The sequence below is a fragment of the Macaca nemestrina genome, chromosome 14, assembly GCF_043159975.1.
Source record: "Macaca nemestrina isolate mMacNem1 chromosome 14, mMacNem.hap1, whole genome shotgun sequence".
NCBI classification, from domain to species: domain Eukaryota; kingdom Metazoa; phylum Chordata; class Mammalia; order Primates; family Cercopithecidae; genus Macaca; species Macaca nemestrina.
In genome coordinates, this window is record NC_092138.1 from 10,432,078 (window position 1) to 10,447,990 (window position 15,913).

Consider the following 15,913-nt stretch of genomic DNA (forward strand, 5'->3'; position numbering starts at 1 on the left):
GATTACTAGTGCCATTTGTAAGGAGTCATCTCTGCCCTGTAAAGAGATCCAAGGGAAGGCCTGCTACTTCTGCTTGCATCCAGACCAGCTGTCTACCCCTTTCAGCCACATTTAAATGTTAGACATTTGAGTTACCAGTATGGTCTGAAATTGCAGCTGGTGACCTTTCAGCAAATCTCAAAGTTCTTTCAGGGTGCACAACAGTGTGGACACACAGAGCAGCCCAGAGGGAGGGAGAGTGGTGTCCACTTCACAGTTACTTCAGCGCCACTGATGCATCCGTGAGCACAAAGCTATTTATTTATGGGCTTGCTCTGCTTGGTAGAGACCCTCACAAGCCTGAGACGAAGTAGTAAGGACAAAAGGAGTCTCTGAACAATAGGATGGTCTGATGGTAGTTCACAGGGCGGGACCTCCACCCAAAGGCTAGGATCTGGGCTGTGACTCTAGAGTACTAGCGGAGGTCACATTCTCTGTTAGCAAAACTCTGTTAGGATGCTTTCCATGCACCCTGTCAAGTGATCCCAACATACACTTTTGCATGAAACCTCAGCATTCCTGCATACAGCATGGCAGCCACCTTTGGGGCATCTACTCAGCCCATGATCCCCATCTCATACAAAAGAAAAAGAACGTGATGATCATCGCCAAGAAGGTGCGTCCAAGGGCTGCAGTGCCCCTGGTCGCCATTAGATGATGCTACTGAGCCAGGAACAATCTGCTTTTCTTTAACTTCTGGGATTTTTCTCAATTTCTTAACATTTGTTTTCTAGAAACAATGGATTGCCACCTTTCTAGTTGGAAGTCTTGAGCCGTCTAATCAAAGAAGACTCTACAGTAGGACAGTGATTCATTCAGGAGATAGTTCAGAGTGATGTACGGAACCACCTCAGTGGGCGGTTATTCAAGGCTGTTCACTTTATCTGTCAGTGAAAAGTGACACATCTTTTGGGGCTTGAATTTGTGGAGTCCAGTAAAAACCAGAGTTACTTGGAAGAGCTGTAAAATACAGCCTAGTACTCTCACCCCCTCCTTCTTGTTTCCATCCCCACCCTCACCCCACACTTTGCAAGGGGGTTATTGTTCCAGCAGAGATTTCTTCATGCCTGATGAGCTGTTAGACCAGTCTAGAAAGGAAATCACGAGGATCCTGTGCTCTTGTCTAACACGATGGTAAAGTTGGTTAGTGCAGGGCATGGCTAGGGAGGGACCATATTCACTATGGGTCCACGAATAGCTTTTTATAGAGAGAGGTTTGCTGGCGGTCAAAAGGTTCAACCAATGTTCAGCAGCAATACAGTAACATAGAATAGATGCTATTCTATCTGACCCAAAAAGTTGGCTGAACTCCTCGGGAGTCACAAGCACACTGGCCCTGATATTTCAATGAACTATGAAACAAAGCACTGACCTGCCTCTCTCTCAAATGGAATAGCATCTATTGGGCTATTTGCCCTTCTTTGACACATTGGAAATTGTGGACAAGAGGCTATTTCTTTGTAGATTGGCTGGAAGAATGGAAAAGGTAAAGTAAAGCTAAATGTATTTAACCTCTGCTATATGCCAGGTACTGTGCAAGACACTTTTACACTTGTCTCACATAATTTAAGCCACATCACCCCTATTATTTTAAACTTTCAACTTCAGTTGATATGACCCTCGTTTCTCTCTCCTGTCTAATCTGCCATTGTCTTCTACCATTGGTCTGAACCACACAGGTTTTCATGCAGCTCTTGAATACTCCACACCTGCTGATCTCTCTGCCTAGAACTCTCCTCTCTAAGATGAGCATGGTGGCTAATGCCTGCAATCCCAGCGCTTTGGCAGGCTAAAGTAGAAGGATCACTTGAGCTCAGGAATTTGAGACCCGCCTGGGCAACATAAATCAAAATACAAAAAATAGAAAAATTAGCTGGGCTTGGTGACGTGCTCCTATAGTCCCAGCTATTCAGGAGGCTGAGGTGGGAGGATTGCTTGAGCCCAGAAGTTCTAGGCTGCAGTGAGCTGTAACCACACCACTGCACTCCATCTTGGGCAACAGAATGAGACTCTGTCTCAAAAAAAAAAAAAAAAATCTGTTCTCTGGGTCTCACTGTGTGTCTCCATTCCTTAATTCTAGTCAAGCCTGTCATCAAATGTGCCCCCTTCATGGGTCTCCAGCCCCTCCAGCCTGCGTAGGTTTTCTTTAGGGCACACACCACAACCTGCTTGTGTGTGTGTGCTGACCTGTGTGCTGCCTGCTCTCACACTAGAATGTCAGTTCCAAGAAATCCAGCCTTGCTGCCAGTATCGCCACCGCCCTGAAATCCCAGTGCCCTGAACGGTTCCCAGCATACGCTAGAAGCTCAACAAGTATCTGCTGAATGAAAGCATGCATGAATGGGCTAAACTGGATCACTATGGGATACACTGAATTATTGTAGAGATGTTAGGGAATTTCTAAGTTTATAGATTATCAAACTTTTTTTGTCTGCCTCTGAGCATGGAAAAAAAAAAAAACAGAAACAAAGCTCAAATGAAGCTAGGCTAATACTCATTGGAAAGTCAGGGAAAACTAATTTGGGTGGAAGGAGAAATGACCCTCATCTCACTTGAAGTTTTGTTACCAGTGTCTAATGAGCCAGGGACTCCAGTCCCCATCACTAAGGGCTCTCTCAGGACCTTGCACACAGGTGGCTGTACGAAGGACCCAGGGACTTCCATCCATGGCTGGAGCTGTCTGTGACAGCAGAGCGGCTGGGTGTAGGGATGTGGGTCTTTCAAGACCCCACCCACTTTATCTTCTCGTCTTCACATTGGACAGGCGAGTTGTCCAATACAAAACCCAAAGGAGTATTTTTATGTAAGCTGACACACCCTGCCCTCTGTAAGTCATGGTGTTTTTTGATAAGGATATGGTGGTTCTCTTATCTTTTTTCCATGTGGTGTTCTCTGCTGCACACAACCCTGACTTAGTGCAATTGTGCTAATTGGAAGATGCGCTGACTGGGTGGTGCCTACCTCTCTGATTTAGAGGAAATACGTGGTCTGCTCTGGCCCACTGGACGGGTCTCCCAACATTGACTGCCTAGCCTCCAGTGGAACCATCTTTGCCGTCTGCAGAAAGGTGAGTAGACAGGCAAAATGTGAGGAGGGCGTTTCATGCGTCCCTCCTGGGGTTGTCCCTGGAAGGTTCCCAGGCTGAGAGTCATGAGTTTGGAGTCCTAATCTCTGTCCCCCCACTAACTAGAAAAGCCACTGCAAGCAAAGCACAAACTTCTCTCTTCCTAAGCTCCTCATTAGAAGAGCTGAATTGGTGATTCTCCCCGTGACTACTTTCTGGTGTTCCTAGGGCAGTAATGTAGAAGGACAGCCGGGATCTTGTTTTGAAATCTGGATGCAACACCAATGTCAGACATAGTATTAGGTTCCAGGTGGCATCCGAAGACCCACTCTGTTTCTTCTTTCTGCATCTCACCTCTTAAGACATTCATTTTCTTTCGCTGCCAGAACAAATCACCACACACTTAGAGGCAGCAAACGACACCTATTGATTGCCTCCCACTTCTGTAGGTCAGAAGTCCAGTTGACTTGGCTGGGTTTTCTGCTTAGGGTCTCCTGAGGACAAAATTGAGAAGACAGCCAGTGTGGCTCCTTATCAAGAGGTTCCAGGGGAGAATTTGTCTCTAGGCTCATTTAGGTTGTCAGTAGAATTCAGTTCTTTTCTGTGGTGGGATCAAGGTCCTCGTTTCATTGCTAGCTGATGGCCAGGGTCCTTCTTGGCTGCTGAATGCTGGCCGTGTTCTTTGGCTTGGTAGCCCTTCATTTTCAAAAGCAGCAACAGTTAGTCAAGGTTTTGAATCTCTGACACCACCTCCCCGTCTTGCCTCATCTCCCCTGTCCCTAGCCACAGAAAGTTCTATGCTTGTAAAAGCAAGTTTTTTTAGATTGGACTAATCTAACCAGGATGACCCAGGGTGATCTTCCTATTTGAATCCGTACCCTGATTACATCTGAAAACTCCTTGTTGCCATGTAATGCTCGGTATTCACAGAATCTGGGGATTGGGGTATCTTTGGGGCCATTCCCCCTACCCGGAAACCCTAGCAAACAAAGCAATGAAAGAATGAAGCAACAAAAGCATGGATTTATTGAAACCAAAGTATGCTCCACAAAGTGGGAGTGGGCTTGAGCAAGCAGCTCAAGAGCGCTGATTGCAGAATTTTCTGGGGTTTAAGTACTCTCTAAAAGTTTCCTATTGGTTACTTGGTTTACACTCTATGTAAATGAAGGAGTGGCCTGCAACCAGTCTGATTGGTTGTGGAAGGCAACCAATCAGAGGCTGAAGTGAAGCTACAAAGTCACATCCTATGCAAATATCTGATTGGTTTCACTTCAGCCTCTGATTAGTCCCCTCCTGAAACCAATCAGCGTGCCTATGGTCTCAGCTACCTGGGAGGCTGAGGCAGGAAAATCACTTGAACCTGGGAGCGGGAGGATGCAGTGAGCTGAGATCGTGCCACTGCACTCCAGCCTGGGTGACAGAGGGAGACCCTGCCTCAAAAAAAAAAAAAAGAAGGAGAAGGAGGAAGAAGGAGGAAAAAGAAAGAAGAAGAAGAGCTGGATGCAGTGGCTCGCTCCTGTAATCCCAGCTCTTTGGGAAGCCAAGGTGGGCGGATCACTTGAGCCAGGAGTTCAAGACCAGCCTGGGCAATGTGGCAAGCCCTGTCTCTACACACACACACACACACAAATACAAAAATACAAAAATTAGACAGGCATGGTGGCATGCACCTGTGATCCCAGCTCAGGAGGCTGAGGTGGGAGGATGGCTGGAGCCAGGGAGGTCAAGGCTACAGTGAACCATGATCACTCCATTGCACTCCAGGCGGGGGCAACAGAGCAATATCATGTCTTGAAAAAAAAAGAACAAGAAGAGTATCTCTATGCTGGGAAGTGTTTGTTAATTACATAACTTATCACTTTAATCCTCACAATACCCACAGAGGTGGGCATTTTTAATTCCCCTTTCACAGGTGAGGAAATGGAGGCTCTACAAATTTATGTTTCTTGCCCATAGTTACATGGCTGTGAAGAAGCAGAACCATGTTTTGAACCTAAAACCATTTAATTCCAAAATTAGTGGCCTTCATTACTCTTTACTCTTGTGTTTATTGTCTGTATCTGCCAGCCAAACATTGTGCTCACCACTCATCTAACAAGCAGTACATCCTAAATAAATATCTGTAGAATGAGTGAATACTATCTCCCCTCACAATCTCAGACTGGAAGCATAATGGTAGTAGAGCAGTTCAGTGCTTTGTTTCATAGTTAATTGAAATATCAAGGCCAGTGTGCTTGTGATTCATAAGGAGTTCAGCCAACTTTTTGGGTCAACAATAAACAAGGGAGAATTTTCTGTTTTTTTTTTTTTTTTTTTTTTTGAGACGGAGTCTCGCTCTGTCACCCAGGCTGGAGTGCAGTGGCCGGATCTCAGCTCACTGCAAGCTCCGCCTCCCGGGTTCACGCCATTCTCCTGCCTCAGCCTCCCGAGTAGCTGGGACTACAGGCGCCTGCCACCTCGCCCGGCTAAGTTTTTTTTTGTATTTTTAGTAGAGACGGGGTTTCACTGTGTTAGCCAGGATGGTCTCGATCTCCTGACCTTGTGATCCGCCCGTCTCGGCCTCCCAAAGTGCTGGGATTGCAGGCTTGAGCCACCGCGCCCGGCCGAGAATTTTCTGTTTTAGCTTAGAAACACATCATCTGGAGATTTTGTAGAATGTAAAAAATGTTCCTGCCTGTGGCTGGGTGTGGTGTCTTATGCCTGTTATCCCAGCACTTTGGGAGGCCAAAGTGGGCAGTTCTCTTGAGTTTGAGACCAGCCTGGGCAGCGTGACAATACCACATGTCTACAAAAAATACAAAAATTAGCTGGGCATGGTGGCACACACCTGTAGTCCCAGCTACTGGGGAGGCTGAGGTGGAAGGATCATCTGAATCTGGAGAGGTTGACACTGCAGTGAGCTGTGGTCATGCCACTGAACTCCAGCCTGGACAACAGAGCAAGAACTCATCCAAAAAAAAAAAAAAAATCCTACATGCTAGATCAACCTCCTCAAGTTGTTACAAAGCTCACAAATTTGAGTTACATAGAATTCATGAACAAAATGTTTTTCAGAGGGAGCTAACCAATCAAGCCACAAATGGGAAATTTTCCCCAAAATATCAATACTCTAAACACGATGGCAAATATTGTTCCTCCTATCAACAAACCCAAATCACATCTACAGGTGTCTGATTTTCATTGACTTCAAATGATTTCGGACCTAGTGGCATTCCTCAGCGTCCAACTTTCTTTCTCCTCTTCTTCTGTTGGATTCAGTCCTTCAGACGTAGAATTTTTTCTCCTTAGTTGAGCTAAAACCCAGGTACTTGTCTCATGACCAAGAAAAATTAGGCACACAGACACATTGGAAAGATGAGGAGAGCAGAATGTATTAAAAGAAAGCCTCAGTGAAGAAAAATAAACAAACAAACAAACAAAACTGGGATCTTGCCAACAGGCAGATCACAGACTGAACACCGAATACTAGGCCCCCACACATGAGATGAAGAGGCCAGGATCCTCCCCACTGCATAAGGCATGAATTCATGGTAGCTCCACCCCCATTCCCCCAGTGCGCAGGCGGGCCCTTAGTCTAAGCCACTCCACATTGCTTTATTTCCCTTACTGCACATGTGTTAAGGGAAGGAATTTTTCACCATGGGCATCTTTAGGCAAGCCCGCTGTGCATGACCTGGGTGGCATTTGGCTGTCTCCTGTCTCTATTATTTTCTCCCAAGTTAGCAGGTTTATCTGAGCAGTGTCCTTTCCATCTGCCTTGATCCTTTCCTTACCACCCACCTGCATTTGCCCCCTCTGTCGCTCAGTGCATTTTCTCCCAGGATGCTCTGGCCACACTGACCCGGTATCTCTATCTCTGCTGTTTCTCTTTTGTTTTGTTTTGTTTCGAGATGGAATCTCATTCTTGTCCCTCAGGCTGGAGTGCCGTGGCACAATCTTGGCTCACTGCAGCCTCCACCTCCCAGGTCCAAGAGATTCTCCTTCCTCAGCCTCCCAAGTAGCTGGGATTACAGGCGCCTGCCACCATGCCCAGATAATTTTTGTATTATTAGTAGAGATGGGGTTTCACCATGTTGGCCAGGCTGGTCTTGAACTCCTGACCTCAGTTGATCTGCCTGCCTCAGCTTTCCAAAGTGCTGGGATTACAGGTGTGAGCCATTACACCCAGCCAATCTCTGCTGCTTCTCTTTACCCCGAATATCGTTCTATGTTTTCTTGAATCTGTGAACTTGTTGTGAATATTAAATACTAAGAGCTTCTCAAAATGAGACCCCACATTCTAAACAGAATTTATAGTCAGGATTCCAGGGAAGGTCAGCTGGCTCCCACCCCCAGAAGCACTTTGCTGTTGAAGGTGTTGTCTATGGAGCATTGAGGTCACTTGGGGCATTAGAAAGACATTCAGGAAGGGAGTTACTAAGTCTGAATTTCTGGAGATTATTTTAGTAGAGGAGAATGATGGGTCTCTGGCCATCCTCCTTCCTTTTTTTCCCTCCTGTCTAACAAATTGTATATCTTATGATCGACATCTCCCTAACCATCCCCCAATCTCAGGGTAAGCACCCACCATTCTACGCTCTACTTCTATGAGTTCAACTCTACTAGATTCCATGTGGAAGGGAGACATTTCTCTTTCTGTGTCTGGCCTATTTCACTCAATGTAATGCCCTCCAGGCTTACCTGTCTTGTGGAAAATCACAGGATTTCCTTCTTTTTTTAAGGCTGAACAGTATTCCACTGTGAATATATGCCACATATAAAAATTCATTCATCCACTGATGGACACATGAAGTGCATGTTAGCCAGGATGATCTCGATCTCCTGACCTCGTGATCCACCCATCTCGGCTTCCCAAGTTTAATTTGCATGTCTGTGGTTAAAATTCTCGTCTTAAGTCAGCATTTTAAAAATCAGTTGATTTAAAAAATCCTTTGACTTCTTTCAGTGCATCATACATATTTGGGGGCACAAAAAGCAGAAACAACAGGGGAGAAAGCAATGAGGATGGGAGCTGGTTTGACTGAGAAATCCCAAGGGCACAGGAACTCCTTAACCCTACGTCAAACCACAGAAGAGAGCTCAGCAGAGATGGCCTGTTGACATGGCTCCAGGTCATGTTTGTGGCCTCCTGTCCCTATCTGTCCATCTCTGTTCTAAGACCTCCCAGGTCTCAAAAGCTTCTCATATGCCCTGTTACTTTCCTGTGTTTTCTGACAATTCTGCCTAAAATCTTCAGTGGTATGTCTTAAGGTAAGACCCAGCAATGGTGTTTCCGTGATATAGAGGCACTATTAGATTCCAAAACACCTTTAAGAAGAATAATAGTAGCTCTATTCTGGGAGGTTTTTGGTAACCACACTTATCTCTTTAATCTTCAAAATACCCACAGAGGTAGGCAATTTAATTCCTCTTTTACAAGTGAGGAAATGTTGGCTCCATAAGTTTTAGAGACTTGCTCAAAGTTACATGCCTGTGAAGAATCTGAACCATAATTTATTCTCAGAACTATTTAATTCCAAAATCAGCGATCTTAATTACTCTTTATTTGTTCATTTGATTATTGTCTGTCTCTGCCTGTCAATCATGGTGCTTACAACTTACCTGACAAAATGTATATCCTAAATAAATATTTGTGGAATAAATGAATATTATCTCCACTGAAAACCTAAGGACTGGAAGCGTAATGGTGGCACTGCAAGGCACTGTTTTGTTTCGTTGTCCATTGAATTATCAGGGCCAGTGTCCTTGTGGCCCCTAAGGATTCCAGACAAATCTGTGGCTGTCTGGTACAGGAGTGGAAATTCCTAGTTGAGCTGCAGAAACAATTCATGTTGAGACTTTTTAAGGACTGTATTCTTTTTCTGTTGCTTTTGTAAATATCTTACACACTGTATCAACCAGCTCAACTTATTACAAAGCTGGAAAATGTAAGTATAAATCATAAGCAAACCCTTGTTCAGATAGAAGGAAAATTAAGTCTAGCCTCAAAAGATGTTTTCTTCCCCAAAATATCAATGTATTTAATAAATATGGCCAGCATTGTTTCTTCTATTAGCAAACCACAGTCACAGCTATAGGTGTCTGATTTTCATTGACTTCAAATAATTTCTGACTTTGTGGCACCCTCAGCATCTAGTCTCATCCATCCCTCCTCTTCTCCTGTTAGATTCAGTCCCTTCTCTTGAGTTGGGAGGTTGTCTGGACAGTGTCTTGCCATCTGCATTGCTCCTCTCCCCACCACCCATGTGCATTTGCCCCGCTGTCCCTCGGTGCTTTTCCCCCAGGATGCTGTGGCCACACTGACCAGGTGTCTCCATCTCTGCCGCTTCTCTTTCCCCTGAGTGCTGTCCAGTGTTTTCTGGAACCTGTGAACTTCCTGTGAATGCTAAATACTAAGAGCTTCTCAAAATGTGCCCCCATGTTCTAAACAGAACCTGCAATCAGGATTCCAGGGAAGGTCAGCAGGCTCCCACCCCCAGAAGCACTTTGCTGTGTAAGGCGTTATGTATGGAACACAGGGATCACCTGGGGCCTTGGAAAGACATTGAGGAAGGGAGTTACCAGGTTACCAAGTCTGAATTTCTGAAGATAGTTATACTAAGGATGAATTCAATGTAATTCATGAATTATTCATGACTTTCTAGACAGGTTAATGAATGTTTCTTTTAACCCCTCAGGATGGGATCTCTGAATCAATGGGTAGCTTCATGAGAGAGGTCGGAGGAGTTGGGAGGATGCTGATGGAAGTGGGGAGGACTGCGGTCGCCCTGCACTTGTTTGTCTAAAAGTGATGAGAAGACCTCACCCAAATGCAAGAGCCATGACCCTGACCCATCACTGCCCCATGTTACAGGAGACAGGATTTGACCATCCTTCCACAGGTCAGAGCTATTGTTAATCAAGGTGACAATGCAAGATGCGTTCCCACTCCTGACTCCACCCGATTGCTGTAAATAGAGCCCCTGAGTGTGTTAGCTTGTTTCGAAACTGGGAGACAATTCAGCAAATGTTTCATCACATTCGACATTTGCTGAAAATACTGACACATTCCCCACTCAAAGATGAGTCACTATAAGTAACTCAAGGGCACTAGTCCTGCTGTCCACATAAGAGAATATTGGTCCTGGGTAAATGGGACCATATTTGAAGATAACAAAAGGGATAACATGGGAGATGATGGTGGGATTCGTATCCCAGTGACTGCTTTGAGTATATTCCGGCTGGCCAGTGGGTTTCAGTTCCCCTATCTAGACAAAGAAATGCTCCTCATGATTGGCAAAAGCAGGAAAAGGTTTATCATCAGCTCTACACCAAGGCTGCCGAGCCACTAGAGTGGTCTCTAGAAGACAATGTCCTCAGCAATCACCGTTAGCAAGGAGCTTGCTTCTGTAGTGCTGTGTTGTTGCTAATAGTTTTTGTTACAGCAACTGCAATGTAGAGGACTTGATCCAGGGAAGGCAGAAACAGAAACCTGTGCCTTTGAGAAGGTTACAAGCAATGAAGACCATTAACACCCACCCTCTGAAGGAGGAAGTTGGAAATTGCAAGAGGCACCGCCCATAGCTAGAGCCCCAGCACACGGGTCATGACTCATACTGTGCATGTCAACTACGGGCCCTGCTTCCTCAGGCCTTGGTTGTGGATCACGCTCTTGATTCTTCCCTTTTAGGTGCAGCCCAGTTGCTATGATGCTTCTTGAGTCAATGAGCTCTTTGGCTTGAGCAAGGAAATGGTCTGGCTTCGGTTCCAAGAAGCTGACAAGCACCCAAAGACTTCTTTTTTCTTTTCTTTTTTTTTTTCTTTTCTTTCTTTCTTTCTTTCTTTCTTTCTTTCTTTCTTTCTTTCTTTTTTTTTTTTTTTTTTTTTTTTTGAGACAGAGTCTCACTTTCTTGCCCAGGCTGGAGTGCAGTGGTGCGATCTTGGCTCACTGAAACCTCCGCCTCCTGGGTTCAAGTGATTCTCCTGCCTCAGTCTCCCGAGTAGCTGGTATTACAGGCACCCACCACCACACCAGCTAATTTTTGTATTTTTAGTAGAGACGGAGTTTTACCATGTTGGCCAGGCTGGTCTCAAACTCCTGACTTCAGGTGATCCACCCACCTTGGCCTCTCAAAGTGCTGGGATTACAGGTATGAGCCACTGTGTGCGTTCCCAAAGGCTTCTTTAGGCAGGTGGCAGGACATGGGTGCATCCTGCAAGTGCTCCTAGCAAGCCCCAGGTTTTCACGCCAGAGGCTTGGGGTTTTCCAGCTCTCAGCCTAACATCCCCAAATGTTTGTGGTCCAATTCCTCCATGAATAACAGGGTAAACACGCCACCCCTGCCAGTGGAGAATGGGTTCCTGAGAGCTGGGAGGCCCAAGTCAGATCTTGAGGCTCTTCATCAAACAGTTGCTGTTGGACAAAGCAGCAACACTCTCTCTCTCTCTCTCTCTCTCTCTCTCTCTCTCTCTATGTTTGGAAAGGAAAAACCATCTCAATAGTTTTTCTCACAGTTTCCTTTAAGGAAATCCTCTAGGACTCAATGAGGCCTCAGACCTAGTGGAAACTATGAACTGTTTCAAGCAACATATCTGGATTCTGCAATCTGAAAAGCTAGGACCAAGGCAAATGTAGATACCAGTCGTCAGGAGGTGAGTACTGAGCATGTTAGGAAGAAAGTTTTCAGAGAAGGTAAACAAATAGTGAAGAATAATCACCTCACTGTTATTTAGGATCATTTCAACTACCCTCAACTCATACCCTGTTAGGTGGAGGAGGGCAGCCAACCTCACTCTTGAGGCCAAATCAGCCTTCTCTTTGGGCCTTAAAAAGAACACTCATGAGAGAATATTGTTTACCCTCCCAGCCCTGCAGGGATTTGCATCCACGTGGAAAGCATGGCTCAGTCATAGGCAGACATCAGCACCACGTTGTTCCCTGCTCCTCATCCACTCCAAGGCAGCATCAGGCACCATTCATCTTTATATCCATGTCTATTTGCTGAGACCCTGTCAGTGTAGCATCAGCAGGTTTTATGACTCAGAACCAGTTTCTTCTCATTCCTCTTCACAGAATAAGAAAACTAAAGCTTAGAGGGGTCATAAAGTTGTGCCCTGATTCTCGCACTGGAAGGAAGCCCCGAGAACCTGCACCCATCCCCACCTGGCCTCCTTCACCTACTTGGGAATGAGCCTGGGAAACACAGGCTGACTCTGGGATGATGTTGGAGAGGCTCTACATCCTGTGGGCACTCACCACTCCACGTTACCCAGTGAGTCAAAGGCTTCTAGAAAGACATTTAGTCACTCAAAGACACTGCAGATCCCAGTGTCCAAGGAGGAACTTTCACTCTGGAAAACACGAGCTCATTTCCCTTGGAGGAAATCATTTCTTCAGGACACTGAATGGCACCAACCAGCACCCAGGATCCTGAGAGGGTATTGCAGCTCCCAAAACACCACTGGTGTGAGAAGCTCAAACCTTACAAATACCATGTTATTCTTCCTGTGGAGGACTGCTTCTCCCAGAGAGCCCTATCAATACCTCCAATGCGATGTGATCTTTTCACAAAATGACCTCAACATTCTTTACTGAATGATGACTGTGTGGCCACTCGTATTTGCTTTTTTAATTCCTCCCGTCTATCTTAAATTTCACGTCTTTTGACCAATACCTTCTTAATGACCCCCTCACAAGTCCCATGAAAACACCATCCTACTCTTTACTTCTGTGAGTTCAGCTTTTTTAGATTTTACCTGTAGGTAGATCATGCACTATTTGTCTCTCTGTGTCTGACATGTTTCACTGAACACAATGTCCTCCAGGTCCTTCCGTTTCACACAAATGATAGGATTTTCTTCTTTTTTAAGTCTTAATAGTATTCCCTGTTGTATATATGTCACCTTTTCTTCATCCGTTCGTCTGTTCATAAACACTTAGGTTGACTCAATATCCTGGCTATTGTGAAGAGGGCGCAGTGAACCTGAGTGAAGATAGCTTTTCCATGTACTGGTTTTCATTCCTTTGGAGATAGCCCCAGTTCTGGGACCTCTGCATCATTCAGTAGTTCTATTTTTTGAGGAACTTCCACACTATTTTTCCATTATGTGTGTACAAATTTGCATTCCCTATATCTCTATTATGACAGGTCAAGCACAGAATACAATGGGTTATATTTTAGGTCTTATTGAAACAGTCTCAAGACATGTATACCTAATTTGATAAGTTTGGGAGCATAATCCCTTTTAACATATATGCTTACCCACCATAATAACATAATTAATTTCAACAATTTGGTAACCTGGCTCACGGGAAGAAAGAAATAAGTGAGGTTACCTGTGCATCAAATCCTTGAATAAATATTTTCTTAAATAACCAAGACCTCTGGAAAGATTCTGTCTTTGACCCCATAATAAAATGGTATAAGATTAGCCCTACTGGCCAGGCGTGGTGGCTCACGACTGTAATCTCAGCACTTTGGGAGACCGAGGCAGGTGGATCACGAGGTCAGAAGAGGGAGACCATCCTGGGCAACATGGTGAAACCCATCTCTACTGAAAATACAAAAATTAGCTGGGCATGGTGAAAATACAAAAATTAGCTGGGCATGGTGGCATGCACCTGTAGTCCCAGCTACTCAGGAGGCGGAGGCAGGAGAATCACTTGAACCTGGGAGGCGGAGGTTGCAGTGAACTGAGATCGCACCACCGCACTCCAGCCTGGGTGGTGACAGAGCGAGACTCCGTCTCAAAAAAAAAAAAAAAAAAAAAAGTTAGCCCTACTACATGCAAATGTTTATATATCTCATTTATTCTTCACAACGATCCTGTGAGGAAATGTTATCCCCATTTCCTGAGGGATGAAACAGGCTAAGGGGAGGTGTGCAACCTGCCCGAGACCCCACAGCTGGAAACCAAGGAATGGCTGGTCCCTCCCAACGCTGCCTCTGCCACATCCTCCCCTGCCCTGTCCCTGTGCTCTGGGTGCCTGCGGTGATTAAGGGCAGATGTGAAGACAGAGCACGGGAGAGCTTTGACAAAGGTGTTTCAGGAAAAGGAGGCAGGACCAGCTGCCTGGAGGTGGGGAATGATGTTTCTAAGTAGGGCAAAATCAATACACAGAGAGCAAATTCATTATCTACTGGTATGTCCTTCTCAGCTTGAATAACTATTTTTGTTTCAACTTTTGAAATATTGCTTGGCTTTCCAACTGCTGGATGTGGCCCAATCACATTTGTGAAAGTGGAGTAGCCTCTCCCTACAGCTGCAACTCTTTCCCACCTAAGATCCAACACTTCTCATTTATTTTAATTTTAAAGAAATAGAGACCACTGTAAAAAAAAATTTTCCAAACAAGAAAAAAGTAACATATATGAAGGAAAAAATAAAATGTCAGCCAGCAAGCAATGTTCTACTTTTCGTGGAAAAGAAAAAGAGAGAACAAGAAAGCATATCTGTATTTGTCCTCAGGTGCATAAATAAATTCTAGAAGGACACTAAGAAGCTAACAATAGATCCCAGCACTTTGAGAGGCCAAGGCGGGCAGATCATCTGAGGTCAGGAGTTTGAGACCAACCTGGCCAACATGGTGAAAACCCGTCTGTACTAAAAATACAAAAAATTGGCCAGGTGTGGTGGTGGGCACTGTAATCCCAGCTACTCAGGAGGCTGAGGCAGGAGAATCACTTGAGCCCCAAAGGTGGAGGTTGCAGTGAGCCGAGATCACTCCATTGCACTCCAACCTGGGCAACGAGAGCAAGCCTCCATGTCTCTCTCACACACACACAGACACACACACAAATAACAATAATAAAAAAACTAACAATAGATGTTGTATGGGTGGGCTGGGGACTGAAGTGGATAAAAAGTTTTTACTGTCCACCTTCCTGTATTTGGGAGATAGGGGTTTAAATTATGTGACTTTATTTTCTATTATAAAAAATTTTTGCTCAAATAAAAAAACTGATTCACAAAATAAAACATAAAGTAAAAGTCAGTGTTTCCAACACTGTTCCCATTCCTTCCCATTGGAAAGATAATGGTTACTATTTTAATACATATGCCTCTGGGCTTTCTCTGTATATAAACCTATGTTCACCTATTAAAATACATAGACATAGTTATTTTATCCTATTTTGGCTTTTAATGGGATCATACTATGCACATTGTTCTGGAATTTGCTTTTTGCTCTCAGTGGTATATGAAGGATACATTTCCATGTTTATACTGATGGAATCATAATTAAAGTTTCCCTATTGATAAACACTTGGATTTATTTAAAAATCTGTAAATATGTGATGTATTTAATATTTATACTTCTATGACTATTTTTATGAGATGGAAATGGATTTGCTAGGGCTGGGAATGTTTCCCTTAAAAATAATGAGCAATTCCAAGTCCAAAGACAAGAATATCGCATCCCTTTTTAACAGTAAACAAGAGGACCCATTCCTGCACACTCACCAACCCTAAATATCAGCAACTTCTACACTTTTGAAAAAGTCAACGGTTTGAGATAGAAAGAGATCTTGACTTGCCTTGCATCTCATGGGCCCTAAGAGGGCTCAGCTTCTGCTCCTGGTGTGCCTCTCTTGATGCTCACATATGAGAACAAAGAAGGCCCTAGCTGGACTCCATGGAAGGAGCATGGCTTCCCCTCCTCAGTCCTTGACTCAGAAGATTTCATCACATCACAGGAGGAGCCCTGAGACATCAATGTCATCTAAGACAGAGGTGGAAAATGGAAATGGTGGTGGTGGGGGGCTAGGGGCTGCAGGAAAGCGCCCATGAATGCTGACGGGAGTCTGGAGAGGCAGTGAGCGTACCCTTGCT

General features: G+C 44.8%; 1 long non-coding RNA gene across 7 annotated transcripts in view; it reads left to right on the top strand.

Moving 5' to 3' along the window:
- Positions 1 to 15,913, top strand: part of LOC105498783 (uncharacterized) — a 29,894-nt gene that overhangs the window by 7,201 nt on the left and 6,780 nt on the right. Inside the window, exons 3-8 of one of the 7 annotated variants that reach the window (XR_011612358.1) lie at positions 774 to 876; positions 2,956 to 3,106; positions 9,781 to 9,984; positions 10,773 to 11,232; positions 11,597 to 11,734; positions 12,156 to 13,334. This is a non-coding gene — a long non-coding RNA (uncharacterized lncRNA). Of the gene's footprint in view, positions 1 to 773; positions 926 to 2,955; positions 3,107 to 9,780; positions 9,985 to 10,772; positions 11,233 to 11,596; positions 11,735 to 12,132; positions 13,335 to 15,913 lie in introns of those variants that run through there. The other 6 variants (XR_011612355.1, XR_011612354.1, XR_011612353.1 and 3 more) reach the window with 6 other exon arrangements.